This window comes from Phyllobates terribilis, unplaced genomic scaffold (assembly GCF_046119375.1).
Source record: "Phyllobates terribilis strain yellow unplaced genomic scaffold, ASM4611937v1 Scaffold_4__5_contigs__length_816908805, whole genome shotgun sequence".
Lineage (NCBI taxonomy): Eukaryota > Metazoa > Chordata > Amphibia > Anura > Dendrobatidae > Phyllobates > Phyllobates terribilis.
The window spans coordinates 144,924,958-144,952,818 of NW_027362764.1; the positions used below are offsets into that span (position 1 = coordinate 144,924,958).

General features: G+C 45.2%; 1 pseudogene; it reads right to left on the reverse strand.

Annotated features, from left to right (window-relative positions):
- Positions 1 to 4,868: 4,868 nt before the first annotated feature.
- Positions 4,869 to 27,861, reverse strand: part of LOC141265128 (ATP-binding cassette sub-family B member 5-like) — a 661,237-nt pseudogene continuing 638,244 nt past the window's right edge.

Genomic DNA, 27,861 nt, shown 5'->3' on the forward strand with positions numbered 1-27,861 from the left:
TAGTCAGCGGATTATCCCGGCTGTTAAGAAAGCTACACCACCTGTAGTTTGGACACTTAATTTTTTCAAAAGAAATGCTTCGGGACCACGGGATACTCAGTGAAGAGTATCAGGAGGCACCCCAAGGCATAGGGGCTGGGACTGGCGGTAGGATGCCTTGCGGTGGACAGCCGAGCTCGATCCTTATAAAAGCTTTTTAACTGCAGCAGCTTTAGTGGACGCTACTGGAGCTGGAATTACGCGGCTGCTGGCATGAGATGCCCTTCTATAGATCCTTGTAAAAGGATTTAAAGTGTATTCATTCAAATTAGAGAGACAATTTAAATTAAAAAGCTTAGAGCTGCCTCCACCACAGGGGGGCTCGCTCGACCCACCAGCGGACAGGCACCAGTATTGGGAGAGGGGGGCTGGCCGTCAGGGTCCTCCGCGGCTCTGGCACAAACCTGGCGACACGGAGGTGGCACAGACAGGAACGGACTGGCCGTGTCGGCTTCTCACTTTTTGGATTTTAGAAGGGCCTGACATGCCTATATCTGTGTCTCCCCCTCCTTTTACTCCTCCACCTCTTTTCTTTTCGCATGACTATATGTACTTGTCACTTTTCCATGTGTTAGTTATGTCTTCTGAGCAGTTTGTCAGCTTTTGGACACCTTTGAAGGTGTTTTCTATGTGTTTCTATGTGTTTTTGTTTGCCTGCCATTGGTTTTAACGGTGTTCAAAGGTGTTCGACGAACAGTTCGGCGAACACACGGGTGTTCGACGAACCGAACCGAACTCGAACACTACGGGGGTGGCTCAACACTAATCTTTCTTTAGTATAAAAAACAGCGTCACCAATTTAACCTCAATGTAATCACATTGTTCAGCTCATGCACCTCCTCCTCCATCTTCGAAATGACTACATCAGTCACAAGCTGACAGCACTGCAGCACTGCCTTGGCCAAGCAGCAACAGGCTGTGCTGAAGATAACATGCTTAATGCTTACTTGACAAACCGCCCAGCGCTGCAGAGTTGTTGAAAGCTTTAACACAGCAGCCTGATCTGTGGCTCTCACCGCTGAACATACAGCCAGGCATGGTCATGTGTGCCAATGGGTGGAACCTGGTGATGGAGAAATGACAGCCGGGGTAGATACGGTTTCCCTCTATGCCAGCCCTTTCACCGAGCTAAAGAGTATGGCTGTGGTGAAAAACAACTCCCACTGAGAAGCTGTTTCAGATTGAAAAACATTGTGCCCACCAGAGGATTTGATTCTGAGGGCTAACCTTTCTCACCCACTCAAGAGCCCCATAGCAGCTGCAAAGTTAGCGCTATCATGAACTCTCCTGAGGTAGAAGCCAAGGCACACCAGAGGATTCTCTGGAGGGACCATCCAACCCTGCTGAGAAGAAGTCCTGGCTAAGAAAAGTGTGTGGGAAGGTTCCTGGACACTCTATGGCTGACTTTTTTACTGAGGAGGAAACACACGCTAACACGGGGAGAGCATACAAAGTCCTTGCAGATGTTGTCCTTGCTGGGATTTGAACCTAGGATCCCAGCGCTGCAAGGCTTCAGTGCTAACCACTGATCCAGTGTGCTGCCGTTCACCCTCTAATATCTAACAGGCTGGAGAAACTTGCACCTACTGCCACTCTATCTTCAGCTCCTTTGTGAGAAACTAATGTATTTGGGCAGCCACTCAGTCTACCAAATAAAATTCCTGAGAAGGAAATTGGGGATGGCTTTGCTACTGGTACTGGAGGGCAGTGCTAATACCATGGCGTCGTACCATAGTTTGCTGGAAATATTCCAGGCTGGTAGGAGGCAAGCGAATTCCCACAGAAAAGTACCAGCAGTAATGTTCAGGCCACATTTCAAGTGCAAGCAGCTTTAGAGGACTTCCTGGAAGAAATGACACGCAGGGTACATACGGTTTTCCTTTATGCCAGTCCTTTCACCAAGCTAAATACAACTCTTAGCAAAAAAGGTTGTGGACTGGCTCCGTACCGTCCCTGGCCACATTCACTTCTCCACGTGTTTGTGGTTAGGCGGTCCTTCACAGCAAGTGCACTGGGGAGGGCACCGGTAATGTTGTGGGACCCGTGCTTGTGGAAGGCGGAGGCGATACCAGGAACTATAGTGGCGGCTGGGGAGTATGGACACTCAGCCGCCGCCGGCATGAGGTTGTGAAAAGCTTCCGCCTCCACAAGTCTAAAAGGTCACATTTCAAGTGCAAGCAGCTGTCAAAAATTTGGCAGTATAGTATTGCAGCCTGTGGGTGGGTGGGTGGCTTCCTGCATACTTGCGTTTGCATTCCAAGGAATGGGGTAGGGACAACTGTGGGACAAGGACGTGGACGGTGATTGTTGCAATTCTTCAATGACAGGTGCATGGCAGGAGGCATCTTCGCATGCGCCAAGGATGACTTATGATGGGCACACTTTTAGGCAGTGACCTGGCAGTCAGACATGCTTCCAGAGGTCTTCCCCATGCTGTTCCCATGTCTTTTCAGCACTGTATGCATGTGTCTGATAATGTGTCACACACCACATGGCCAGATAAGGTTGTAAAATGTTAAAATGACATTTCCTGGTGAATGCATTTGTCTTGGTTGAAAGCAATTCAAAAGTGCAAAAACGCATCAAAAACGCTACGTGTGAACATAGCCCAAGTTGTGGAGGAGTATTTTTGCCTTATATACAAGTCATTACCCTGGAAAGGATGTTCCTTAACATATTTCCCAGGAAAATCCATTTTGGTTTCGTTTTTGTATGTTTTATTGTGAGTCCGTAAAAGTGGTGTAATACTCTGACCACATTGCCTACAGCAGTGATCTGGGAGTCAGAGATTTGGGCAATTCTTAGGCTCTCTGCAGACTGCCGGGGGGAGCCGCCTGAAAAATGCTCAAGTTTCCCATAGACTTACATTGGGCTCGTTGCTCAGGTCGAGCACCCAAGTATTCCAATTTGCTCGACCCGAGCAACGAGTACCCGAGCATTTTAGTGCTCGCTCATCACTAAAGGACATGTGAAGATCAACATAGGTTATAATAGGTATGTGTGTTATTTGTGAAAAAAACGGAAGCTACTTGTACTGCAAACATGGACATGTATAGGGGACCTTATATATCACCATTAGTTCCACCGCACTTTACAGATATTATCTTCTCTGTCCTCATTTGGGCTCACAGTCGAAATTCCCTATCAGTATGTCTTTGAAGCTGGAGGAAACCAGAAACCCACTCAAAAGCAGGGAGAACATACAAACTTTTTGTAGATGCTGTCCTTTGTCGGATTTGAACCCAGGACCCCAGAGCTGCAAGGCAACAGGCCACTGAGCCACTGTGCTGCCCCTTATTGCATGAAGAAGAAAAGGATTGACAGTTTGAAATCAGATTGTCACGGTTGACAGACAGTCGCCCTGCAGTTGGTTGCAGGAGATCTCTACGTTTGGCATTACAGACATCTTCTTAGAGGCTGTCTCTAAGACCCAGAGGCTACCTCCCTCTGGCTAATTAACACCCTGTCTGGGTGTATAAATACATGCTGTGTTTCAGAGGGAGGTGCCGGCAATATTCTTTACTACTTGTGAAAGCTTTAGCAAGAGTAGTACTTCATCCTCTCTGGTGCTTGAAGACGTGTGCACATTTGTCTGGAGTTTGTCTAAAGCTAAGCAATTTCCCAGTTTGTCTACCCCTGTTATCTATAGATATCTGGAGATCGACTAGTGCTCATCTCCTCCCTTCCCTAGCCTTAGCCATACGCCAGGGAAAGACAGGGCGAGGTACGCGTGCGGCAATTGGTGAAGAGCCAATACAGGGCATTAGGGGAGACAGGGTGACGCTAGATCAACCTAGGAGGTCTCCACTTCCCGCCTTTCCCTAGAGTCTGGGCTCCCTTTCCCTCTTCCCTTTGTGTTGTGTTGCACTAATCTTTCCCACACCTTGCGTGACACAGATATGCTGGAACTTTATCTCCCCTGACATTGTCTGATGGGGGATAGTTGGGACCCCCATACACGTTAGACCTCAATAGTCAGATGCTAATGGCAGATCAGTGAGGCTTTTGTTATAGCCTCAGCTGGCAGAGTAAAGAGTTCAGGTCACACAGATGGTGGGGTGGTAATGACCTGACAAGGAAAGCCACCACCCTCTAACACCTTAGATCACTGTTGACCTCAACATTTAATATAATTGATATGTGTGGCAAAATATCTTGTCTTACAGCTCACACAGTTTAAATGTCTTAATTGTTTTTCACTAGATTGCATCATCCATACATCCATGCATAGTTAAATTTCCATGCATATCTATATTTGATCATCTCTGGTCACAAAAATGCATGTCCATGTTATTTTTAACTTTTAAATATAATTTAATGCAATTAACATTTTGAGTAAGCAAGTATAATGCGAAACTGTGCAAAAATAACATGCATAACAGATTATCTTCAATTTTAAGCAATTTTAGATAAATGTGGCTTGTTTATTAGTGCACACATTGCAAAATCTACCTCTAGTTCACTTATCATATGTTACATAGAGCAGTTACATAAGGCTTAAATAAAAATAGTTTTTTTTGGACTGCCCATTGGCTTTCTTCTTGCACCATTTAAAGAAGTTGTCCACTACTTTATATGAACCCCCCAATGTATCCCCCTGGGACCCAGAAGTGTTTTTGTAAATACCTTGAGGTGCCTTTTCTGCCTCTGAGTGGCGCTATCGTTGGCCGCTCAGAGGCATCACGTGACCTGTCACTGATGTCACGTCAAGTGAGGCGTGACATCAGTGACGAGCTCCCCATGGTGGATGCTGGGCTGTGGGTGGGGTTACCCAGTACGTCACACCCAGCATCCACCGAGCGCTTTCCCAGTGAATGAGGAGAGGGAGAGCGTGCGGTGGATGCCGGGTGTGACATGCTGGGTAACCCCGCCCACAGCACAGCGTCCACCGTGGAACGCAGAAGTGCTGCTGCAGCCGGAACTTGACGTGACATCAGCGGATGTCAGACTCGGCTGCAGCCAGGCGTCACGTGATGCCTGTGAGCGGCCAGTGATAGCGCCGCTCACAGGCAAAAACGGCACCACAAGGTATTTAGAGAAACACTTATGGGCCCTGGGGGAATACATTGGGGGATCATATAAAGTAGTAAGTAGTAGTAAGTAGTAAACCTACTTTTAGGTTTCAAGGCTTCATATTGATATTGTTTTTCAGCAGTTCAGAGCATTTCATCTAAGTTAAAGTTTGTGCATTTACTAGTTGGAAATATGCCCCTTGGTTATTGAGAAGCTTCTGGTGAGTTCCTATTTCGATCACTGTTCCATTCTTCATGACAATGACAACATCGGCATTCTGGACTGTAGATTGTCTATGTGCGATCATGATGCAAGTCCTTCCTTTCCTGGCTTGATCAAGCGCTTGTTGTACGATCTGGATAGAAGAGAAAACGATGGCTTTAAATTAATAGAATTACAGTAATATGGATTTTTGCAGGCTGAAAAATCTACTCAAAAGGTTCTGAATGTGCAAATAACGTCTTTATCAGGCGGAATCTACTTGGAACCCACCTGAAAAAATGCCACAATAAGTGAACATACTGAACAGCAATGTAAAAATGACATTTCTGTGAACATGTTCAGTTTTTTGTTACCTCTTTTAACTGCTTAAGTGTTGATAAACCATGAGATGATAAAGGCCACATTTACATAATAAGTATTTGGTCAGTATTTTACATCAGAATTTGTAAGCCCAAACCAGGAGTGGGTGGAAACTGCAGAAGTGGTGACGTGTTTCTATTATACTTTTCCTGTGATTGTTCCACTCCTAGTTTTGGCTTACAAATACTGATGTAAAATACTGAATGTGCAAACATGGCCTGTAAGAAGCAGCATGCTTCTTTAGGTGGCTTCCACTTGCTAGCTTTAGGCCATGTTCACACTATCAGTATTTGGTCAGTATTACACATTAGTATTTATGAGCCAAAACCAGGAGTGGGTCATAAAATGAAGAATTGGTGCATGCGTTTCTATTATAATTTTTCTCTGATTGTTCCTCACCTGGTTTTGGCTTACAAATACTAATGTAAAATACTGACCAAATACTGATAGTGTGAACGTAGCCTTAGAATAAATCACTGCCTCTATAAAAACGATGATAAAACTGTCAGTGGAAGAAGACTGCTGGATGTAACTGACTACATCTTGCTGCCCACTTCAACTAGGTGTATACAGCTGAAAATTATGCACGACAGAGCACACTGTGACTCCATCTGCATCATTATATTCAGCAGCCTCCAGTCTCATTTTGCAGGCGTTTGTCTGACTGCCCTAACAGAGTCACTGAACATATATGCAAACGTTATGTGAACATAGCCTTAGGCCTCATTCAGACGTCTGCATTGCATATTCATGCTCTATCCTTAATTCTCACAGATAGGCCATAATGGGTACATGTTCTATGTTGTTGACATGTTCCGCTTTTTTTCTTTTTTTGCGGACTGTGTGCAAAAATAATAGAGACACGTCTTTTTTTACCAGAATAATGGTTGAAAGGCACCAATACAATGCTATGGGTCAGTGAAAATCACAGGCAGTACACAGATGCCATCCACTACCCTGAACTGTAAATTGAAGTCTTCTGACCATGTACAAGTTGCTTTGTCCAATGAGGACTTCTCTGGTGAAAGTGAACTGAGAATTCTCTGCCGTGAAGTCCACATCTCCATCTAAAGAAATACTTAGGATCTGAGCCCAAGTGCAACCCACATCAAGTCCAGGCAGGCCTCATGCTACATATGTTCTTCTTTACTAATTCACTGTAGTACATTCTGATAAAGTGTTATAGTAACTATAATATTTGTATATTAGTGAAGAAAGGAATGGGATTATCACCATATTTTACCTTTTCGCTTTCACTATCTAGCGCTGAGGTGGCTTCATCAAGCAGCAGAATTTTTGGAGACCGTATAAGTGCTCGGGCAATAGCGATCCTTTGCTTCTGACCCCCATAGAGCTGAGTGCCTTTAGCTCCAACTGATGCGTTATATTTCTATGGTTAGGAAACAGATATTTATGGAAAACTTAATGAAGACGTGATATGGCAGGTGAGAGACAACAAAAATACAGTGGTGTAAAAAAGTGTGTGCCCCCTTCCTCTTTCTTATTCTTTTGCATGTTTGTCACACTTAAATCTTTCAGATCACAAAACAAATTTAAATATTTGAGAAAGATAACACACGTAAATACAAAATGCAGTTTTTAAATGAAGGACTTTATTATAAAGGGAAACAGAAATCCAAACCTACAGGGCCCTGTGTGAAAAAGTGATTGTCCCCTAAACCTAATAACTGGTTGGGTCACCCTTAGCAGCAACAACTGCAATCAAGCGTTTGCGATAACTAGCAATGAGTCTTTTACAACACACTGGAGTAATTTTGGCCACTCATTTTTGCAAAATTGTTGTAATTCAGCCACATTGGAGGGTTTCCGAGAATGAACTGCCTTTTTAAGGTCATGCCATATCATCTCTATTAGATTAAGGTCAGGACTTTGACTAGGACACTCCAAAGACTTAACTTTGTCTTTCTTAAGCTATCCAGAGATGGACTTCCTGGTGTGTTTTGAATCATTGTCCTACTGAATAACCTAAGTGTGCTTGAGGTCACGAACAGATGGCCGGACATTCTCCTTCAGTATTTTTTGGTATACAGCAGAATTCATTGTTCCATTTACCACAGCAAGTCTTCCAGTTCTTGAAGCAGCAAAACAGCCCCAGACCATCACACTACCACCACCACATTTTGCTGTTGGTATTATGTTCCTTTTCTGAAATGCTTTGTTACTTCAATACCAGATGTAATGGGACATACACCTTCCAAAAAGTTCATATTTTGTTTCACCAGTCCACAGAGTATTCTCCCAAAAGTCTTGACGATCATCAAGATGTTTTTTGGCAAAACTGAGACGAGCCTTTAAGTTCTTTTTGCTCAGGAGTGGTTTTCGTCTTGGAACTTTGCTATGCATGCCATTTTTGCATAGTCTCTTTCTTATGGTGGAGTCATGAACACTAACATTAACTGAGGCAATTGAGGCCTGCAGTTCTTTGGATGTTGGTGTGGGGTCTTTTGTGACCTTTTGGATGAGTTGTCGCTGTGTTCTTGGGGTAATTTTGGTTGGCTGGCCACTACAGGCAAGGTTCACCACTGTTCGCCATTTGTAGATAATGGTCTCATTGTGGGTTGCTGGAGGCCCACAGCTTTAGAAATGGCTTTATAACCTTTTCCAGACTGATAGATCTCAATTACTTTGTTTCTCATTTGTTTTTGAATTTCTTTGGATCGCAGCATGATGTCTAGCTTTTGAGGATCTTTTGGTCTACTTCACTTTGTCATACCAGTCTTATTTAAGTGATTACTTCATTGACAACAGGTGTGGCAGTAATGAGGTCTGTGTGTGGCTAGGCAAATTGAGCTCAGCTTCCCAAAGATGTCATAAGCCACAGTTGATTTATGTTTTAAGGCTGGGGATGGGGGACAAACACTTTTTTTTCTAACAGGAACATGTAGGTTTCGATTTATTTTTCCCCTAATAATAAAGACCTTAATTTAAAAACTGCATTTTGTGTTTTTTTTTCATTAGGATGATCACAGCCATTGGGCATTTTTACCTCTGGCAGCTCTTCTATGAATGAATGGATATTTGCAGCTTTCGAGGCTCGTTGTATTTCCTCCATAGGCACTTCCCGGGTGTTGTCCCCATAGGCAATGTTCTCCGCAATACTGCAGTCAAATAGCATTGGCTCTTGGGACACAATTCCAATTTGTGATCGAAGCCATTGCACATTGATGTCTTTTATGTTAGTGTTATCGAACAACTAAAAAATCCACAGAAAATGCGCAAGATTTAGATCATGATTGCCTTGTAGTCATCAATAGAGTAAAGGGATTTTCCCACTAAATATATATAATACCTTTCCACATGATAGCTGATCACTGGGCATCTGATTGTTGGCACCTCCACCATTATTTTGAATGGAGGTCCCAAAGTCACTTTTGTGAAAGGAGATATACTATGCATGCTCTATTTACTTCCATGGGTCTATTGCGAGGGGTTGTGCACATGTGGGACCACCACTCACATAAACTGTGAATTAGGGCTCATTCAGACATCTGATTTTCATCATTGAGCCGAACGCCGAACAGTTTTTTAAAAGTTCGGGTTCGGGTACCAGAACAGTACCCGAACCCCGAACCCGAACATGGACCCCATTCATGTGAATGGGGGAGCCGAATATCCCTGGTTTCCCACACTGCCATTTGCGTGACAGTGCAGGAAACACAGACTCTGATTGGCGGTAATAGCATTACTGCGGTCAGAGTGCTGTGGCATCATGCTGACAAGTGTCAGCATGATGCCACAGCTGTGACAGTGACCCACGGTAAAAATCTTACCGCGGGTCATAGGCGCCGGCTGATGTTACTACTACCACCATCAGCCGGCGCCTACTGCCATAGGAAACAGCGATCGCAGGCACCGCTGGATGGGAGCAGTAGTCTCCCATCTATCAGAGCCTGTGCTTTGCTGAAATTAAAAGAAAAAAGTTAAAATTAGTAAAAAAAGTTCAAATAAAAATAAAACACATTATACTCACCTACACCTTGTCCCCAATGTTCGTTGCCCATGAAAAAAATCAAAAAAAATATACTCACCTTACACCTAATCCCCGAAGCCCATGATCACCTGTAATAAAAGTAAAATAATAAAGTAACCTCATCCTTACCTGTCCGCCACAGTCCAAATAGCGAGGGTTCCACGAAGATCTCATGAACAGAGCGAGCACATTGTAAAATGTACCCGCTCTGTTCAGCAGCCGGCAAATGAGGTCAGTGCATGCGCAGTGAGTATTTTCCCATGCTTGCCAATGAGTTGAACTGAATTTATATATATGTAAATGGATCCATGTTCTGATGAACTGTGTTGATTCCTATTTATGTTATATATACTAACTCATGTGGAATCGGCTCTATAGGTTTATCTACTGTACAGATCAAAAGACAAGACTAATAATTATTGTGCTTTATTTACCATTCCGTCCATGTTGACACAAAGTACTGTCTCTGAGTTTCTCTGGAGCTACTATATGTCCCATTAAACAGATATGGTCTCTTAAAGATTGTGACATTTGATTTTTCAGCTTCTGACTGAAAGTTCACTTTTTTCTATGTTTGTCAAATTTGTAGTATTTTTTAAACTAGAATAGGGGTGTTCTAGGGACATGGAGTACAAATTAGGGTGCCAACCTCCGCTGTCAGGAAGGGAGAGGTATCAGGGACAAATTAGGGAAAGGATATCCCTTAATCCCTTCTGGTTGGTGTATTACGTGATTTTGGTGTTCCCCGACTATTTTGTTTGTTTTTGTGTGGATTTTTATAGTCCATTTTAGATAAATTAATAAAGGTTACATTTTAGGGGTATAATCTTCTCAGGTTTTTGCTATAATTAGACCCTGACAATCTATATATATTTTTTGCTTGGTTGTTTAAAAGGTCTCCTATAGTGGCAATGCCCATGCTGTCACTGCAAGGGCTGCCAAAATTTGGGAAAAATCCCACTAACAATTTAAACACACATAGAGCTGGGCCACAGTAACAACATGTTCCCATTTAGAAAGGAGAAGGTCTGCTATACAGTTATAGGGTATGCAGTGAGCCCAACAGCTGCCAAAATTTAAGAAAAACCCTAATAGCAATTTAAAGACACATGGAGCTGGGTTACAGTTAGGAGTACGACATGTTCCCATTAAAAAGGAGTGGATCTTCCATACTGTTTGCCTAAGGAGTGAATGCAGCGGCTGCCAAAAATGTGGAGGCATTCCAATGCCCCTTGCAAGAGATGTAGAGGTCAGAGGGCCTCCTGAAAACAATGTTCCCATTATTAGGAAGAGGGTCTTCCATACTATTTGCCTATGCAGTGAATGCAACGGCTGCCCAAAATTTGGAGGCATTCCAATGCCCCTTGCAAGAGATATAGAGGTCAGAGGGCCTCCTGAAAACAAATATCCCATTATTTGGTAGAGGGTCTCCAATACTGTTTGCCTATGCAGTGAATACAATGGCTGCCAAAAATTTGGAGGCATTCCAATGCCCCTTGCAAGAGATGTAGAGGTCAGAGGGCCTCCTGAAAACAAAGATCCCATTATTAGGAAAAGGGTCTCCAATACTGTTTGCCTATGCAGTGAATACAATGGCTGCCAAAAATTTGGATGAACTTCAATGTCCTTTGAAAGAGACGTAGATATGGTGATATGGTAGATATGGTGGTGATGTGGAGGATGAGGATGAGGAGAAAGAGGAGGACAAGAGCAAATAGACAAAATCAGGAAGCGTATACCCATGTCTGGGTGTGAAGACAGCAGTGCATGGGAAAAGAGTTAGACCTCCCAATAAAAAGACACTGTATTTGAGTTTAGGTTTTGCTGATATCATTCTGTGGTCTTGAGAAGTCTGGCCCAATCCAGCTCTTGTTCATTTTTATAAGAGTCAGCCTGTCAGCATTTTCAGTTGCTAGGTGGATGCACCCATCGGTTATAATTCTACCGGCGGCACTAAAAACCCGCTCTGTCAAAACGCTAGCGGAAGGCAAGGCCAACCCTCCAAGGCGTAGAGAGCCAGTTCATGCCACGTGTCCAGCTTGCATACCCATTAATTATAAGGCACAGAGGAATCACTGAGGACGTTGGTACGGTCGGCAAGGTACTCCCTCACCATCTTCCTAAACTTTTCCCTCATTGGTAGAGTAACCCGTGCCTCAGGGCCTGTTCGATGGGAGGGTCTGAGAAAACTGTCCCAGAACTTTGACGGTGCTCCCCTGATTTCGGCTGGATTGCATGTGTCTCTCTCGCCTGTACTCCTTGGTTGTCCAACGAACTGTGACCTCTGTCGCCAGCATTTTCAGATGTGAATTTAACATAAACTCAGCCATGTGTGCCAGACTGCTAACAGGTGAGACTTCTGTGTCCTCACCAAGTGTACGACTGACCATACTCTCCTCCTCATCCTCCTCCTCCCTGTCCTCAGGCCATCCACGCTGAACAGACAGTATGACAGTTGTGCATGTAGTACCGTCTATAGCGCTGGAAACTAGCTCCGGTTCTCCCTCCTCCTCCTCCTCTTCCTCATTGTCATCCAATCCACGTTGGGATGGGATGAGACTGGGCTGTGTGTAATCACCCTGTATGGTTCCTTGCTCCATCTCATTGTGCTCTGCCTGCAATGCATCCTCTTTATTTGTGAGCAGAGAGTGTTTCAGAAGACAGAGAAGCGGGATGGTGATGCTAATTATGGCGTCATCGCCCCTCACCATCTTGGTGGAGTCCTCAAAGTTTTGGAGGATGGTACATATGTCTGACATCCGTGACCACCCCTGAGGTCTTATGTCTGAATACCCACGGCCTTGTTGATTCTGGTAGTCAACAACTGCCCTCTTCTGCTCACAAATCCTTCCCAACATCTGCAATGTAGAATTCCAATGCGTGGGGATATCGCAGATCAGTTGGTGAGCTGGAAGCTGCAAATGTTGCTGAAGCACAACAAGGGCAGCGGAAGCTGTAGCTGACATTCTAAAATTGGCACACAGGCGGCATACTTTGACAAGCAGATCTGGCAGATCCGTTTAGGTTTTGAGAAACCGCTGAACCACGACGTTAAGCACATGGGCTATACATGGTACGTGTGTGAGCTTGCCTCGCCTCAGAGCCGCCACCAAGTTCCAGCCACTGTCACACATGACCATGCCTGGCTGTTGGGTCAGCGATGTCAGCCACAGATCTGCCTGCTATTTCAGAGCTGTCCACAACTCTTCAGCGTTGTGTAGTTTGTCATCTAAGCATACTAGCTTCAGCACAGTCTGTTGCCGCTTGGCTGAGTCAGTGCTGCAGTTCTTCCAGCTTGCGACTGATGTGGTCATTTCAGAGATGGAGGCTGAAGAGGAGGAGGAGGTGCAGGAGCTGTAGAATATTGGGGCAACTTTGATTGACCCAGGTCCCGCAATCCTTGGCATCGGGAGGACGTTTTCCATCCCAAGGTCCGACTGGGTCCCGGCTTCCACTATATTATCCCAGTGTGCCGTCAGTGAGATGTACTGTCCCTGCCCACAAGCACTTTTCCATGTGTCCATAGTTAGGTGGACTTTCCCAGTATCTGCGTTGTTGAGGGCACGGCTAATGTTGTGGGACAGAGGGGAGGGCACACCTGGAGAAATAGTGGTGGCTGGGGACCGAGTACCGAGGGACTGCCGCCACCATCAGGTTGCGGAAAGCTTCCGTCTCCACAAACGTAAAAGGCAACATTTCGAGCGCAAGCATTCGCAAAATGTGTGAATTTAGAAGTGTGGCCTAAGGGGCGTTGGCTGTGTATTTGCGCTTGCGTTCCAAAGACTGCGGTTGGGACAACTGAATGCTGCAAAGGGACAAGGACATGGACTTGCTTGCTGATGGTGCTAGTTGAGAGTGTGCAATGAAACGTGCAGGGCAGGAGGCATCTTGCAATGCGCCATGGACAGGGCATTGGCGTGCACGCACAACAGCGGAAGCAGCAGTGGTGTCACCCGCAGACACTGTGGCTGGACCCTGTGGTTCGGCCCACTTAGCCAGGTGCTTTGCTGCCATGTGCCTGATCATGTTGGTGGTGGTCAGGATGCTAGTTTTGCTACCTTATTGATGCTGGACTGGCAGGTGGTGCAAATGGCCTTTTTGTGGTTATCTACAGAGTCTTTAAAAACAACCAGACTCGGGAAGACCTAACAGTTGTACTGGCAAATTCCGCCATGTTGGTGTTACGAGGAACCCTTTCCTGCTTTGTGTCTGCTGCCACCACACTGCTTTTTCCTGCCTGTTGTGTTGCTACGCCTCCCTCCCCCTGTGTACTGCTGTCCTCATTCTGCATGTCCCCCTGCCATGTTGGGTCTGTTACTATATCATCCACCAACTCGTCTTCCACTTCTGTATCCTGGTCCTCCTCCTGACTTTCTGGAAATTGTGTCTCATCATCATCATCATCATCCTCCTCTTGCGACAGTAATTGCACTTTCTCACTGTTGCCTTCGTGTAACCATGGCTGCTCCAATATTTGGGGATCGCTACATGAGTATTCCTCTTGACTTGCTTGAAGCTGGCCAGGTGAGAGGCCCGAATCTACAAATCGAAAAGTGAACAGTTCTTCTGAGTGTCCAAGTGTGGGATCAGTTGTCTCCAGGTCACTCAGCATGGCTGATTTTGAAACACAGTTATATGTGATACGTCTGACAGAGAACCACGATTTTAAATAGCAGGCCTGTAATTTACTAATATTATTCTACACAGAGACCTAGTGTGAATAGCTTGACCAACACACTGCAACGAAATGGAAGGCAGAAAATTTTGGAACACTGTTATAGGTGATATGTCTCACAGAGAACCACAGTTTTAAATAGCAAGCCTGTAATTAAATAATACTATTCTTCACAGACGCCTAGTGTGAATAGCTTGACTGACACTCTGCAACATAATGGAAAAGGAGGCCAATATTTTCCACATTCAGTTCAAATTTCTGGATTTTTTTTGCTGAAATATGGAACAGATCTGACTGTATTCTGCACTGCTAACAAGCAAATGGAGCAGAAAAATAGTGTACTCTGGATTTCTTTTTAAGCAAATAACCAGGATTAAGATAAAAAAAATTGCCCTGGCCCCTGATACCTGGGGCTATGTCTACAAATATCTGTAATTATTACAGCAGCAGCAGACAGGATGTTCAATGGACTCTCTTGCACTCTATACACTGCAGTCTGTCACATACCACATGCGTTTAGTTGGACCATCATTTATTTTTCAACAGGACAATGGCCCCAAACACACCTCCAGGCTGTGTAAGGGCTATTTGACCAAGAAGGAGAGTGATGGGGTGCTACGCCAGATGACCTGGCCTCCACAGTCACCAGACCTGAACCTAATCGAGATGGTTTGGGGTGAGCTGGACTGCAGAGTGAAGGCAAAAGGGCCAACAAGTGCTGAGCATTTCTGGGAACTTCTTCAAAATTGTTGGAAGACCATTTCCGGTGACTACCTCTTGAAGCTCATCAAGAGAATGCCAAGAGTGTGCAAAGCAGTCATCAAAGCTAAAGGTGGCCACTTTGAAGAACCTAGAATATAAGACTTCTTTTCAGTTGTTTCACACTTTTTTGTTAAATATATAATTCCACATGTGTTAATTCATAGTTTTGATGCCTTCAGTGTGAATGTACAATTTTCATAGTCATGAAAATACAGAAAAATCTTTAAATGAGAAGGTGTGTCCAAACTTTTGGTCAGTACTACATATATATATATATATATATATATATATATATATGATGGATATATATATGTTGTGGTATACCTATACTAACTATAAACAAGCAAATCTCTCTCTGACTCAGCAGCATCTCTCCTACTCTGCCTAGTTCTGGGGTAGACTGTGACGAGCATAGCGGCGCCGGGTCTTATACAGACCTGATGACGCTGTGCGGCCAGCCAATCACTGTAATGCCACAACCAACATGGCTATGGCATTACAGTGCATGGCAGAATCTCTGCATGTTCATTGGCTCTCTAAAGAGCGCCAAACATGCAGGGAGGGGACCCGAGTTCCAACCCGAGCAACCTGGAATTACTCGCCGAGCACCGAGCTTGTCGAGCACCGTGATGCTCAGTCGAGTACTGAGCAGTGACAAGCACGTTCGCTCATCTCTAATGCTTACCTTTCTGCCGCAGTTCAAATAGCGAGGGTCTCACGAAAATCCCATGAACAGAGCGGGCACATTGTAAATTGTGCCCGCTCTTTTCAGCAGCCGGCAATACACTGACTTAGTGTATTGCCAGCAAATGAGGTCAGTGCATGCGCAGTGAGCATTTTCCCACACCTGCCAATGAGTTGAACTGAGTAGGTGTTCTATATGGACCCCGAACTTTACTGTTCGGGCTCGCCCATCTCTATTCATGTACAAATACTGTCCATGTTTTTTATGGATAGAACTCGTGTCTGTGATAGTCTATGGGGCCATTAACATGTGATTGATTTTCCTAGAACCAAAAATCGCATAAAGATGTTTGATTAGATTAAAATCAGGAATGCAAGTCAATGGGTCCGTGAAAAAATTTGACCGCACTTAATTGACATCCAAGTGGAGTCTGTCAGAACAGAATGGAGGAGGTGGAGAAACTTTTTTTAAATTTCTCCACGTACAAGAAAAATTTATGACACTTGGACCACACTCCAATAAAAGATAAAACTCGGATGTAAGTTTAATTAGCATAATCAGTCCGTTTTTCTTGTACGAGAAAAAATTGGAAATGTGAATGAGACCAAAGGGTGAGGTCATACTTGTTTATTAACATTGGGACTCCCGTTCTTGAGATGTGTTTTTGTCTCAGCTATTCTGTTAATTAATCATTAATGTGTTTCATGGGAAAATACCTAAAACAATAAAATCAGACATTATCTAAACATAGAAGTCAGTAAAATTGTAATTTATGATGCAGATATTTTTGCAAACTAATCTTACCACAGCTCCTAGACAAGGGTCATAGAACCTCAGCAAGAGTTGGACAGAGGTGCTTTTTCCACATCCACTGCTGCCCACAAATGCCACAGTTTGCCCACTCTGTATAGTAACAGATAGATCTTGTAGTACAGACACATCCGGACGAGATGGATAAGTGAACGATATCTGCTGTAGCTCTATATTTCCTTGCCAATTATTCTAAAGTGAGTAAAAAAGAAAGAAATACCTTAAAGGAAATCTGTCATTAGATTATTGCTGCCCAAACCAAAAGCAGCATGAATCAGTCTGCAAAGTTTCAGAGCAGGAATACTTTGAAAAACCAGCCAGGGAGGGACTGTAACATCCCTGGTGGCGTGCTGGCATGGCTTACCACCTCCGACCATGCAAGACCGCCATCTTACCTATCAGTCCTGGCTGCACACATTGCTCCAGTACCTGCTGTGTGCATGTCTCTTGTCTGATTGCTTAGGGCGGCGGCATAGTTACTGCCCGATTCTTATAGTTACTGTGTGCGCACTCCTAATGCGTCCCCAGCCTATTGTTGTGAGTCACTGGATACTTAAACCCCCTCCACCCAGTAGGTGGTGCCTGAGCAATACTTTCTTTCAGTGTGTTCTGTGCAACTGAGTTGCCAGGTCCTGTCCTGTATCTTGTTTGTTTCCACCACCCTGGGGGCTGAGTACCCAGGCCTGTTTCCTGTATCTATAACTTCTAGTCTGTTCCGCCACCTAGGGGGCTGTATACGCAGGCCCGTTACCTGTATCTGTGACTTCTAGTCTGTTTGTGTTGCGCCCCTGAGGGTTCAGTCGCCACAGAGGTATTGCATCTCACCCAGAGGTGTGGTATCTCACTCTCAGGTAAGGAAGGAGTATGGCTCAGGACCCTAACACCACATCCACTACACCACATTTCTGGGGGACAGGGCGACAATGCTCCTACGGGAGAGCACAAGTGTCCCTGATCCCTGGCTGGAGTGGGGAGGAACCACTTAGAGAGGGGGAAGTATGTAGTGGATGGGTGGAGGACGTAGATCCTGGGAGCACTGATGTAAGAGGTATAAAAGTAAGGAACCATTTTGGTTCAGTGAGTAGAGAGTCAGACTGAGGTGCTGACAGGGGGCAGAGACTCTGTACGAGCTCTGCTCCACAGGCCGGCCTAGTTAGGAGGCCAGAGCCTGAAAGGAGAGAAGAGAGGAAAGAGGGAGCAGGAAGGCTCCAGGACAAGGGAAGAAGGGACCCTAGGTGTACGGGCCATGCAGCAAGCCACCTGTATGCCAGCCGCTGCCAGGAGGTAGGGGGGTCAGGCCAAAGAAGGGGAACCGGGTCCCCCAGCCAGCAGAGACTACAGGACTCAACAGGGAACCAGAGGCTGCAGCACTTCAAGTACAGCAGGCTGCCCACACCAGCCACTAGGAAAGTAGCCACATAGGGTCAGGGGATGGAACATACGTCGCCTGCTAAGACCCGAGGACACTGGACAGAGGTGCCGCTAGGTGTGAGGTACAAGGAGAGAGGCCAGAGAGGACATATAGAAGGGGGTCCTGCTAAATGCTCCAGTGCTACCTGGGAGTCGACCGAGCCCCTTACTGCGTGAGCACAGGACGCCGTGGGCTCTTACACTGGCCCTGTAACTGGAACTGCTTTAACCGTGAGTAAAAGATCTGAGACTGCATCATTTGGACTCTGTGACTCTTCTTATACCACAACACCTTGCAACATCACCACCATCTTCCACTCACGCTGCCCTGAAGCTACACTCTACCTGTGGGGAGTTACATCACCTTGCTGCACATGCCACCAGCTTCAGCAGACTGCCCCGCAGTGGCGGTTACCAATAACCGCAATCCACAGGTGGCATAGTTGGACATTGATATTAGTGCACCTGGACTACCCTGGTTTGACCGCCCTGGGTCACGGACCGGGTCACCGCCACGGTGACTACAACCCCCCCCCAACATCTACTAGGCCCAGCTCCAGGTATCCCCACGGCCCAGGGAGCACGTCATTTCCACCACCCTGGGGGCTTAGTACCAAGGCCTGTTTCCTGTATCTGTGACTTCTAGTCTGTTCCGCCAGCCTGGGGGCTGAGTTCCCAGGCTCGTTCCTGTATCTTGTTCCTGGTTCAGTTCCCATCTGAACAGTGTCCTAGCCCATTACTTGTTTGTCTCTATGTTCGTATCTTCCCTTTTCCTGCAGTGTCTGAACCTGCACCTAACTCCAACTCGTTGTCTCTGTACTTCTGTTTGTGAGTTTAGTGTCCACTCGCTACTTCATTGTAAATACCTTGTGTTAGGTGTCGGTCTGATTCAGGATTTGAAAGGAGTCCAGGACCTTCTGTGGTCTCCCATTTCAGTCCAGCCAGGGCAGATGCTGCTCAGCATCCGCATGCAGCCTCAACGCCTAGCTGGTCCACGAGACATACAGATTGTCTCCCATGTATTGGCACCTAGCAAGGTTAAGCATAGGTTGCAGAGGGAGACAGGGTGCTTGGAGTTTAAGTCCAGGATTCACCGTACTGAGTATGCCCGTGACCTGGCGGATCGTGATTGGTGGTTTGGCACCCACCTGACCCAGTGTCCTAGCACCACCTGATTGGTCCATGGGTAACGTCACCACTGGCGCGTCGGTGGGCAGGGCTTAGTCTTTAAAAGGCCCGCCCACAAACATGGCGGCGCGCTCGGATCATTGAGCATGATGCTGTTGTGTGGACGACTGTGCTCCACGTGTAGTTTCCTCAGGCAGGTCTAGTGAAAGTAGGCAGGCTAGTGAAAGAAGGCAGGTAGCTTCGCCTTGCAGTCTGGCTCTGTCAGAGGGGGTCGCCTTACACCCCGAGCAGCCTGCAGACGTCCTACTCCCTGTAGACACCAGTGGACCACGTGGAGAAATACTCCCCTGTCCGGTAGCACGCCGGCAGAGGGCACGTACCCGTCGGCGTGAGTCACACACGCATCTTTTCGCCAACTCCTACTGCATAGCGCCTGTATCGAAGACAGGGCTACTGCTTTTCCCCCGGTCGCACGTCTCCCTGCGGTTCTTGGAGATTGTGTGCACCGCTGAATCCCACTCCATGTGCTTTAACACGGAGTGGTTTATCAGTTAAGTAGGTGCTATCCCGGACGCTCTTCTCCCGTGCAGTTAACGGAGACAGAGCGAACCGCTATACCCGTTCCTGTGTGCAGAAACACGGAAGGGTTTAACATTTAAGTTTGTCACTTTCCTTTCCACCCAGAAAGTGTTCAGCAGCAGTCCAGGCTGCATTGCGGACCCCGGGGTCGGTTGCGTTCCATTTATTAAAGTTGTTTGCAACCGCCCTCCTTGTGTGTATCTGCTCTGCTTGTCTACCGCACTTGTGGGTTTTGCTCTGCTCTACTTGTCTACCGCACTTGTGGGTTTTGCTCTGCTCTGTTTGTCTACCGCACTTGCTGGTTTTGCTCTGCTCTGCTTGTCTACCGCACCTGCGGGTTTTGCTCTGCTCTGCTTGTCTACCGCCGCTGCGGGTTTTGCTCTGCTCTGCTTGTCTACCGCATCTGCGGGTTTTGCTCTGCTCTGCTTGTCTACCGCATCTGCGGGTTTTGCTCTGCTCTGCTTGTCTACCGCACCTGCGGGTTTTGCTCTGCTCTGCTTGTCTACCCCACCTGCGGGTTTTGCTCTGCTCGTCTACCGCACCTTTGGGTTTTGTTCTGCTTTGCTTGTCTGCCGCACCTGTGGCTCTGTTCCTGTATTCCAGTCTGTACTGGTCCCTATCCTGCCTGCATTCCTACCTGCCAGTACCCACCTGTCTGTATACCAGCCATGCCAGCCAGTAACCACCTGTCTGCATACCAGCCGCGGCTGCCAGTACCCACCTGTCTGCATACCAGCCGTGCCTGCCAGTACCCACCTATCAGTATGCCAGCCAAACCTGCCTGTTCCTGCATTTCCCAGTGTGGGTCAACAGCTGTGACCGGGGTCTGACCTGGAGTAGCACCTGGTCCCTCTGCTCGGTTCCTCCCTGGTTCACGGAGTCGACTGAGCCGCCATGTGACCTTGGTCAGACCGAGTTTATACTTAGTCACGCCACTCCAGGCAGTCCTCGGTTCATGGTCCAGTGGGATCACTAACCACGCTCACGCCAGTCAGTCCGGCCATGTGCGTAACAGGGACTATGATCTCAATTGCTCATTTGTGATTTTTTAAAAGTTACTTATCTTTTTTTCTGTCCAGTGGTATTTGCAGACATTTACTGCACCTAATTCATCAAAAAAATTCCATGAATGGTTCATGAATTTTGTGCAAAATAAAAACTGCTCTTTATTCTTGTTGTATGCTCCTCTAAAATGTTGAAAAAATTGCACCAAAATTTTAGATGTACATAAAATCTCTCCAGAGTTGGGGACTGGGGTACATTGGTGAAATTTTTTTTCATCTTCTTAAAAAAAAAGTCACAAATGATGAATCAGATGAAAACAAATGAAAACCCAAAACTTCATTCATGAGTGGCCAACAAAAACATAAACAAACAGGTGAACTGAACACCAGTAAAATAGACTAAAAAAGGCTGAAATGGAAATATGAATATGACAAAACCGAAAAAAGTCACAAAATACACAAAAAAAACAGGTGCAAATACAATAATGAATAGGGCCCTTGAAAATTCACATATTTTTAGCTGGACTAGCTTAGAGCTTATCATCAGCTTTTCTCATCTGATAGATAACAAGCAAATGTAATCATGTAATATATTCTCTAATAAATGCTTACTGGTTTTTGTCCTTGTAAACTGTAGCTGTCAATAGCTGGTTCTCTATTAAACAAAGCAAAAAGATGGGAGGCTGCAGATTTGGCTTGAGCATAGTTAGGAGCAAATGATTATGTTTCGCCTATTGCCATGGCTCCATAGGTTAAAGCGAAGAATACACTGTGCAAGAAGACAAAAAACAAAGCATTAAGGATTCCACTGTGGAAAGGAATATTTATAGCACCGCTCCAGTGTTTTTTTTACTGCGGCTTTGTAGTGGTGGCACTAATGTAAGGTCCCTGCCCCCAGTCTTATACTTACCAGCTGCCATCTTCATCTTTTATCCGCACTGCTCCTATCTGTCTCCAGCAGTTTGTGACCTGTCACATTGCCTCATTGTTTTGATTTTCGAGCTGGAGGTTACTTTTCAGTGCAAGTCTATGACAGCCACAAGAAGGCTCTCGTAGACTTGCATTGAAAGCTTGTGACCGCTACCTCTGACTTCCGCACGGTAAGTCGTACATTGCGGTCACAAGATGGTGCTGCGGGAGCGGAGCGGTGCAGATAAGAGCTGAAGATGGCGGGTAGTGAGTATAATATTAGATGCAGGGACCTTACGTTAGTAGCACCACTCCAGCGCTGCAATAAAAAAAAGACGTTGAAGTGGTGCTTTGAATATTTTCTCAAACATATTTTATAGAGTCTTTTGACAGGTTGAGATAAGGAAGACATTCATTAAATCAAAACCGAAGATATGGTCCTGCACACGTTGGTATAAGAGCAATATGTAGGTGCACAGTCACACTGTGGCCATTTAACAGACAGAGCCTGTCTGTTAAATCACCACAGTGTGAATGTGCACCTACACATTGCACTTATACCTGCATCTGCCAGCCCATTTCTTTGGTTTTGCTTTAGTTTCTAGTACTTTGTACATACAGGGAATTGGCTCCCCCTTTTTGGGCTGTGCATTCCGTCTATATAGCCTTCCATAGGCAGGTGGTGAAACAGTCAGGTTTGGGTCCTGCTCTGCTCTCGTCTATTTTGAGGCCTGCTGGCACATAGCGAGATGAACTACAAGAGTTAGGGGCCATCCTGATTGGGTACACCTTGTCTTTTAATCAAAATAGTGTCAACTAAGTATCCTATGTTATTTACATGTACTATTAAATAAATAAAAAGTATTTTCTGCAGGATATTTGCTCATTTGTTTTTATCTTAGGTTCAGACATACCGTATATTCCGGCGTATAAGACGACTTTTGAAGACTGAAAAATCTTCTGTCTAGTCTGGGGTCGTCTTATACGCCGGTAATGCTTTTGAACTTTCAGAAATTGACATGCGGGGATACTCTGGGGGTGTTAATAAGCTGCCGTGGCCGTATCCCTGCCATGTCGGAGTTAATATTAGGTGGAGGGAGTTAAAATACGGCGGCGGTAGGTCCAGACAGTCAGCGCTTCTGTGCTGAAACTGACACATCGCTGCGTATTCCCAGCTCCGGACACAGCGCAGGGCTTCTGTGCCGACAGCTTTCACTTGTCACAGAAGCGCTGCGCTGTGTCCGAAGCAGGGAAGTTCGCATCGCTTCTGTGACAATATATGAAAAGCCGGCAATTCAGCAGCGGCATAAGCCGGCACCCGACAATTTAGAATAGAAAGAATAGAGAATCACACATAGATTAGATAGATAGAAACATGTCAGTCACATATATATGAAGTACAGTGACAGTATTGCTTACTGTACTTGTCATTTAGTGTAAAGGATTTATTAAAACAAATATTAGTGTTTTCATGCACCGTCTCTTTAAAAAAGCCGGCCGGCAATTCAGCATCTGTACCCGACAATTTAGAATAGAAAGAATAGAGCATCACACATAGATTAGATAGATAGAAACATGTCAGTCACATATATATGAAGTACAGTGACAGTGCTGGTTACTGTACTTGTCATCTAGTGTTAAAATAACGGATTTATTTAAAAAAAAATTGGCGTGGGGTTCCCCTTAATTTTAGTCTCTAGCGGAGGTTAAGCAGACGGCTGGGGCAGATGTTTGAAGCCTGGGAAGGGGGTAATACCCACGGAGCTCCCCAGGCTACTAATATCAGCCCCCAGCTGAATACCTAGCCTTTACTAGCTATTAAAATGGGGGATCCCAAAAAAATGACGTGGGGTCCCCCCTATTTTAATAGCTAGCAAAGGCTAGGCAGACAGCTGGAGGCTGATATTAATAGCCCAGGAAGGGTGCCATGAATATTGGCCCCCTCCCAGGCTAGAAACACCAGCCGTCAGCCGCCCCAGAAATGGCGCATCCATAGGATGCGGCAATTCTGGCACTTAGCCTCGCTCTTCCCACTGCCCTGTAGCGGTGGCAGTGGGGTAATAGGGTTGGGGTTGATGTCAGCTTATAATGCCAGCTGACATCAAGCCCAGGTTAGTAATGGAGAGGCGTCTATAAGACGCCCCCATTACTAACCCCATAGTCAAAGTTAAAAGAAAACACAAACACCCAGAATAAAGTCCTTTAATTGAAATAAACACACAATTCTTTATTGTTCTAAATTAAACCATACTTACCGTCACGCCCATTCCAGCTGAAGCCAACGATCTCCTGCAATAAAAGTAAAATAAAAAAGCAACCTCATCCTTACCTCTCCATGGTTCCCAGGACGGGTCCAGCTCTGCTACATCGAGATGACAGGCTGGACCGCAGCAGAACGCTGCCATCCAGCCTGTCATCCCGCAGACACTGAGAAGCGCAGGCATGCTTGCGCTCCTCAGTGTCTCGCTGTGACGGCATCCAGATGAGCCGACAATGAACTCAGCTCACCTCCTGGACGTCCGTCACTGACAGCGTGGGAAACTTCTACTGCGCATGCGGGGAGCAGGAGAATTTTCCCACGCTGTCAGTGACGTGCATGAGGTGAGCCGAGTTCATTGGACATGATCTCGGCTCATCTGGATGCCGTCACAGTCAGACACTGAGGAGCACAAGCATGCCTGCGCTTCTCAGTGTCTGCGGGATGACAGGCTGGATGGCAGCGTTCTGCTGCGGTGCAGCCTGTCATCTCGATGTAGCAGAGCTGGACCGGTCCTGGGAACCATGGAGAGGTAAGGATGAGGTTGCTTTATTATTTTACTTTTATTGCAGGAGATCATTGGCTTCAGCTGGAATGGGCGTGACGGTAAGTATGGTTTAATTTAGAACAATAAAGAATTGTGTGTTTATTTCAATTAAAGGACTTTTTTCTGGGTGTTGTGTTTTTTTAATTACTTTACTAGAAATTCATGGCGGTCATGTCTAATATTGGCGTGACCCCATGAATTTCAGGCTTAGGGCCAGCTGATAATGCCAAGCTGGCCCTAACCCCTTTATTACCCAGTGAGCCACCGCACCAGGGCCCTGGATGAGTTGGGTACAGCGCCAGAAGATGGCGCTTCTATGAACGCGCCATTTTCTGGGGTGGCTGCGGACTGCAATTTGCAGCGGGGGGGGGACCCAGAAAGCTTGGGCCTCCCTGCGCTGCAGATTCCAGCCCCCAGCTGCCTAGTTGTACCTGGCTGGACACAAAAATAGGGCGAAGCCCCACGTCTTTTTTTTTTAAATTATTTCATGAAATAATTAAAAAAAAAAGGGCTTCCCTATATTGTTGTGTCCGGCCAGGTACAAATAGGCAGCTGGTGGTTGGGGGCAGCCCGTTCCTGCCTGCTGTACCTGGCTGGACACAAAAATATGGTGAAGCCCACGTCAACATTTTTGGGAAAAATTAATTACAAAATTAATAATAATTTAGGGACTGCATCTTTATTAACCCCTCAATTGTCATTTAGTGTTAAAATAAAGGATTTTTTAAAAAGAAAATTGGCGTGGGATCCCCCATCATTATAGTCTCTAGCGGAGGTTAAGCAGACGGCTGGGGCAGATGTTTGAAGTCTGGGAAGGGGGTAATACCCACGGAGCTTCCCAGGCTACTAATATCAGCCCCCAGCTGAATACCTAGCCTTTACTAGCTATTAGAATGGGGGACCCCCCCAAAAAATGACGTGGGGTCCCCCCTATTTTAATATGTTTATGAGTGACAGTTTTCCTGCTATATACCTGCATGTCATAAGAATTTAAATTAAAAAAGGACCATGTTAAATTCAAATCTGTTTTTTTTTAATTTTTACCGGTGTTTGGTATGCGTTGGAAAAGGGGTAGTCTTATACGGTGAATATATCCTAAACTCTATATTTTAACAGGAAAGTAGGGGGGTCGTCTTATACACCAGGTCGTCTTATACGCCGGAATATACGGTACATTTAAGTAGTTGAGTCACATTTGATGTCACTCCTGAAGAGCTCTAAAACTGCTATGTCAGAGCATTAGCTCATTGAACCACTTAAAAAGAGCCTGTCATCAGGATTTTATACCCCAAACCAATGGAATGCTTGTAAAGGTAATATAATGCTAATTAAATCCTAATCTTAAAGTTGATATTTTTATGAATGAGTTACAAGTGCAGTGCGGTTGGCTGCATTTATAGCTCTTCTGCCTTCTCACCTCATTCGCTGGGAGGAGACTATGAAGTTGATTTTTTTTTGCTTAAATTGTCACTAGATAGTAAGGACTGGATAACTAATACTCAAAGTTGACATTACTCCTGCACCATTGAGTAAGAGCCCGGGTTCCCGGGAGAGTTGGTAGATCTTCTAGGCTTATATTAAATTCTCCCCAAAACTTCAGAGGAAGAAATGGAGAGGAAGTGGAAAAGGCTGAAGGGGGCATGGAAGGCTTATGGATGGTAGTGGAAGAGCTGTGGAGGCGTGCGGTCTGAAAAAGTGTCATTGCTACAGGTGAAAGTGTGGGGCAACATTTCTCCAAGTATCTGTAAAGCAGGGCTGAATTTACATGTCACACTGCCCTATGCACTAGACCTCAGTATTCCCCTGTTAAAAAGATTTCCCAGGATCAGAATGGCTACCGATCCTTAGTACTAGTCATTAATATTAGATCATTGGTGGTCCTTCTCTTGGCACTCACATCCATCAGATGTTTGAAGGGACCATGGAGCTTGTGCAAGTGCCGCATCCTTTTCAATTTTTACTTTGTGCCATCTACCTGCACACTGTAGTAGTAGCATAACTGGGTATTGCAATGCTATCCTATTAAGTGGATTGCAGAACTGTATAATGCAGCCTGCCCTACGCTAAACAGCATGCAGGTAGATGGCACTACTGACCCTTCAAATGCTTCTGACTAGTCATGTAGATCCTTTATACAAATGACTGGCAGTGTGTCCAGTTTCAGACCTTCACAAATCCACCAATCTGATTTTGATGGTCTCTCCTAACAATAGACCCTCAATATTAAGAGAACTCCTTTAACTCCTTCCTGACAAATAACATTCCTGCCGGAAACTGAGCTTGCATATTTCATGGCAGAAATTAATGTGTTACAAGTAAAACAAAATGCTTAAAAAGATAAAAATTTTAATCACCCACCTTTTCCTAAATTAAAAATAAATTAAAAAAAATGTTTAAAAAATTAAAATATGTAGTGTCACTGCATCCGCAAAGGTCTGATCTATCAAAATATTACATTAATTGACCTGATCAGTAAACACCATAATGAGAAAAAAAATCAAAACCTCAGGTACGCCTTTTTTTGTTTACGGCAGCTCCGCAAAAATAATGCAATAAGGAGCGATCAAAATGTAATTTATTTCCTATCATATCTAACTCTTTCATTTTACAAGAGCAGAATATGAAATGAATCTGCCCTATGATTCGTTGGTATGTGCAACAATGGTAATTTTTCTTTTACATGTTTTCCCCAGTATTTCTGGACATCAGGGAGTTCAGCACATAATTAGGATTTTCTTCAACAAGGACATGCAAATTGTCTCTTCAGAGAGGAAGAGGACTAGAACTCTAGAGCCACCTATTGGAAGCAGTGATCCTAAAAGTCAATATTGACCCTGTAACAAGCTTCGCATAATAACTTAGGATAAAAGCCAAACCAGAATCTCAATTTGCAGACATTGTGTTTCAGGGTGCTGCCCCTCATCAGTGCAAAGTACGAGATCTGATTTGGCGAGATGAGAGGCTCTGGACTCCGGTCTAAGAGGTAACGTTTCATCTTGTGGAGCTTGTCACTGTCCACAAGGAGAAATGTTACCCCTTAGACCTTCAATAGAGAGAAATATTTAGTTAGGTGCACTATTGCTATATCTACATTCATTGGCAGGGTAGCTTGTTGGCAAACTCCTGGCCCCAAGCACTCCATACATATGACCTGACTGCCATCTCATGACCATTCACCTAAAAAGCCTAAAATCAGGGATTATGGCATCAAACCACTGGACACTGACATTATCGTACATGTTGATACTTACAGCATCACTTCTTCCACATTCAATCTTCCCACATTTATTAAATAAGCTCCAAAACGGTAACTTGCTGCATAGGTAAAATATATAAAAGACTGACAGAAAGCAAAGCAAATCCCATATACCTGGGCCTTTCTTTGTGAATTTCTACACAGTGAGATGAAAAGAAAAAAGATGTGATGCATTAATGATATTGTAATGGATAGACGAGAAGATATGAGCCGG